Genomic DNA, 5,244 nt, shown 5'->3' with positions numbered 1-5,244 from the left:
CAAAGGCAATACTTACAATTGTTTACTAACACTAACTCAAAATAAAAACATAGCAAAAATCACTTTCAACAAATAGCTATTCATACTGTAGGTATTTGACATGACAACTGAGGTATGACATTTATCGCACAGCCCCAGAAGGTTTGTGTATATATATATATATATATATATATATATATATATATATATATATAATTGAACAGCAATTTAAGTTTTACAGATCGATTTACTTTTCGGACAAGCACAGACCGTAGTATTTTTAACTCTTTAAATCTCAAGCGGTAAATTATTGTTAAACATCTGCATTAATTAACTTACAAGAAAGTTACACTATTAGAGAATGTAGAAGAATTGTTTTGATCAACGTCTGTCTGTCTGTCTGTCTGTCTGTCTGTCTGTCTGTCTGTCTGTGGGTGGGCGACTGGGGCGACTGTGGCTCAGGAGGTAGAGCAGGTCGTCCAATGATCCATGGGTCGGCGGTTCGAATCCCGGCTCCTCCTCCTGTCTACATGTCAAAGTGTCCTTGAGCATGAAGACTCTGAACCCCTAATTGCTCCCAATGTGCTGGTTGGTGCCTTGCATGGTTTCTGCTGCAATCGGTGTGTGTGTGTGTGTGTGTGTGTGTGTGTGTGTGTGTGTGTGTGTGTGTGTGTGTGTGTGTGTGTGTGTGTGTGTGTGTGTGTGTGTGTGTGTGTGTGTGTGTGTGTGTGTGTGTGTGTGTGCGTGTGCGTGTGCGTGTGCAAAAGAGCATTTGTAATCTACCCGTGGGTAAACCCCTTAGTGCAGTGGTTTTCGACCAGTGGTCCTTGAGGGGGTTCCAGGTGGTCCCCAGCCAACCAGTGGTCCTTGAGGGGGTTCCAGGTGGTCCCCAGCCAACCAGTGGTCCTTGAGGGGGTTCCAGGTGGTCCCCAGCCAACCAGTGGTCCTTGAGGGGGTTCCAGGTGGTCCCCAGCCAACCAGTGGTCCTTGAGGGGGTTCCAGGTGGTCCCCAGCCAACCAGTGGTCCTTGAGGGGGTTCCAGGTGGTCCCCAGCCAACCAGTGGTCCTTGAGGGGGTTCCAGGTGGTCCCCAGCTAAATGATGGACAGTTGGTAACCAAATGGACTCTTATAGATCTTTAACTCTTGAAAATAATTGTTATTTTCATCAAGGCCTGTTGTCTCTCCTATGCTATGGTACCACATCAACACAGCACAGACTTGTGGACACAATCCTTAGTCTTTGGTCTGAGAGGGTAGATCTCATGGTCTGAGAGGGTAGATCTCCTGGTCTGAGAGGGTAGATCCCATGGTCTGTGGCTCAAATACCCAACACATAACGGGCCTTGATATGAAATGGGTTTAAAACCACTGCCTTAGTGGATCTGATACTCTGCCTTAGTGGATCTGATACTCTGCCTTAGTGGATCTGATACTCTGCCTCAGTGGATCTGATACTCTGCCTTAGTGGATCTGATACTCTGCCTTAGTGGATCTGATACTCTGCCTTAGTGGATCTGATACTCTGCCTTAGTGGATCTGATACTCTGCCTCAGTGGATCTGATACTCTGCCTCAGTGGATCTGATACTCTGCCTTAGTGGATCTGATACTCTGCCTCAGTGGATCTGATACTCTGCCTTAGTGGATCTGATACTCTGCCTTAGTGGATCTGATACTCTGCCTTAGTGGATCTGATACTCTGCCTCAGTGGATCTGATACTCTGCCTTAGTGGATCTGATACTCTGCCTCAGTGGATCTGATACTCTGCCTTAGTGGATCTGATACTCCACTTAAAGTGGCTAATGTAAGTGCAGGAGGAGGAGAGGACATTTAGAGCCTTTTATTATACTGTGCTAGAACACAGAACGACTAACGTCTCTTCATCAGAGTCACTCTGATGAAGATGAAGACCGCACATTAGGTCCGAACGTTAGTGGACACTACCAAGTCATCCTTTATACCAAACCACCTTTTTACCAAATCATCCTTTATACCAAATCATCCTTTATACCAAACCACCTTTTTACCAAATCATCCTTTATACCAAACCACCTTTTTACCAAATCATCCTTTATACCAAATCATCCTTTATACCAAGTCATCCTTTTTACCAAACCACCTTTTTACCAAATCATCCTCATCCTTTTTACCAAGTCATCCTTTTTACCAAGTCATCCTTTTTACCAAACCACCTTTTTACCAAATCATCCTTTATACCAAATCATCCTTTATACCAAGTCATCCTTTTTACCAAACCACCTTTTTACCAAATCATCCTCATCCTTTTTACCAAGTCATCCTTTTTACCAAGTCATCCTTTTTACCAAACCACCTTTTTACCAAATCATCCTTTATACCAAATCATCCTTTATACCAAGTCATCCTTTTTACCAAGTCATCCTTTTTACCAAACCACCTTTTTACCAAATCATCCTCATCCTTTTTACCAAGTCATCCTTTTTACCAAGTCATCCTTTTTACCAAATCATCCTTTTTACCAAATCATCCTTTATACCAAGTCATCCTTTTTACCAAACCACCTTTTTACCAAATCATCCTCATCCTTTTTACCAAGTCATCCTTTTTACCAAATCATCCTTTTTACCAAATCATCCTTTTTACCAAATCATCCTTTTTACCAAATCATCCTTTATACCAAATCATCCTTTTTACCAAGTCATCCTTTTTACCAAATCATCCTTTTTACCAAATCATCCTTTTTACCAAATCATCCTTTTTACCAAATCATCCTTTATACCAAGTCATCCTTTTTACCAAGTCATCCTTTTTACCAAATCATCCTTTTTACCAAATCATCCTTTATACCAAATCATCCTTTATACCAAGTCATCCTTTTTACCAAGTCATCCTTTTTACCAAATCATCCTTTTTACCAAATCATCCTTTATACCAAGTCATCCTTTATACCAAGTCATCCTTTTTACCAAGTCATCCTTTTTACCAAGTCATCCTTTTTACCAAATCATCCTTTTTACCAAATCATCCTTTATACCAAGTCATCCTTTTTACCAAACCACCTTTTTACCAAATCATCCTCATCCTTTTTACCAAGTCATCCTTTTTACCAAATCATCCTTTTTACCAAATCATCCTTTTTACCAAATCATCCTTTTTACCAAATCATCCTTTTTACCAAGTCATCCTTTTTACCAAATCATCCTTTTTACCAAATCATCCTTTATACCAAATCATCCTTTATACCAAGTCATCCTTTATACCAAATCATCCTTTATACCAAATCATCCTTTTTACCAAATCATCCTTTATACCAAGTCATCCTCTTTACCAAGTCATCCTCTTTACCAAGTCATCCTTTATACCAAGTCATCCTCTTTACCAAGTCATCCTTTATACCAAGTCATCCTTTATACCAAGTCATCCTCTTTACCAAGTCATCCTCTTTACCAAGTCATCCTTTATACCAAGTCATCCTCTTTACCAAGTCATCCTCTTTACCAAGTCATCCTTTATACCAAGTCATCCTTTATACCAAGTCATCCTCTTTACCAAGTCATCCTTTTTACCAAATCATCCTTTATACCAAGTCATCCTCTTTACCAAGTCATCCTTTTTACCAAATCATCCTCATCCTTTTTACCAAATCATCCTCATCCTTTTTATCAAATCATCCTTTATACCAAGTCATCCTTTTTACCAAATCATACTTTTTACCAAATCATCCTTTATACCAAGTCATCCTTTTTACCAAATCATCCTTTTTACCAAGTCATCCTTTTTACCAAATCATCCTTTTTACCAAGTCATCCTTTTTACCAAATCATCCTTTATACCAAATCATCCTTTATACCAAATCATCCTCATCCTTTTTATCAAATCATCCTTTATACCAAGTCATCCTTTTTACCAAATCATCCTTTTTACCAAATCATCCTTTTTACCAAGTCATCCTTTTTACCAAATCATCCTTTATACCAAATCATCCTTTATACCAAATCATCCTTTATACCAAGTCATCCTTTTTACCAAGTCATCCTTTTTACCAAACCACCTTTTTACCAAATCATCCTTTATACCAAATCATCCTTTTTACCAAGTCATCCTTTTTACCAGGTCATCCTTTTTACCAAATCATCCTTTTTACCAAATCATCCTTTATACCAAGTCATCCTTTTTACCAAACCACCTTTTTACCAAATCATCCTCATCCTTTTTACCAAGTCATCCTTTTTACCAGGTCATCCTTTTTACCAAATCATCCTTTTTACCAAATCATCCTTTTTACCAAATCATCCTTTTTACCAAGTCATCCTTTTTACCAAGTCATCCTTTTTACCAAATCATCCTTTTTACCAAATCATCCTTTTTACCAAATCATCCTTTATACCAAATCATCCTTTTTACCAAATCATCAGTCCTATACAGTATAGGTCTATACTTCCAAATTGTACTGAATTAAGTACAGTACTTATAATAAGTAAATGTACTTCCCACCACTGAGTGTGTGTTTAATGAGCGGTCCTTTGGCATCCATTAATCTCCATCAGCATCGTGTCTCTAATCAGAGCCATTCTTCATCCTTCTATCGCTCCATCATCATCATCATCTTCATCCTTCTATCGCTCCATCAGCTTCGTCCTCATTCATTACAGAAGACTGCAGAGCTGGATAACATCCTGGGGCTGGGACAGACTGCAGAGCTGGATAACACCCTGGGGCTGGGACAGACTGCAGAGCTGGATAACATTTTATTTAAGTCCCGCCCTAATTTGGGGGGTCCTTATTGGCATAAAAAATTAATAAAATAACTAATGTTTGAGAACCACTGATTTAGAAACCAGGGCTTAATGGGATAACCACACAATCAAGCCATGACGTGTTAAGTGTACTTCTGAGTGTGTGCGTGGCTGCGTGCATGCGTGCGTGGCTGCGTGTGTGGCTGCGTGCATGCGTGGCTGCGTGCGTGGCTGCGTGTGTGGCTGCGTGCATGCGTGGCTGCGTGCGTGGCTGCATGCGTGGCTGCGTGTGTGGCTGCGTGCATGCGTGCGTGGCTGCGTGTGTGTGCAAGAGAAAGAAAGAAAAAGACAGCTAAAAAGAAAGGAGTGAAGGACAAAGCGTGCACATTGTTGTATTCATAGTGTGTGTGTGTGTGTGTTGTGTGTGTGTGTGTGTGTGTGTGTGTGTGTGTGTGTGTGTGTGTGTGTGTGTGTGTGTGTGTGTGTGTGTGTGTGTGTGTGTGTGTCAGTGTGTGTGTGTGTGTGTGTGTGTGTGTGTGTGTGTGTGTG

This window comes from Protomyctophum parallelum (assembly GCF_964188405.1).
Source record: "Protomyctophum parallelum genome assembly, chromosome: 14".
NCBI classification, from domain to species: domain Eukaryota; kingdom Metazoa; phylum Chordata; class Actinopteri; order Myctophiformes; family Myctophidae; genus Protomyctophum; species Protomyctophum parallelum.
The sequence above is the reverse complement of the archived record's forward strand: the minus strand, read 5'-3'. Positions refer to the sequence as shown.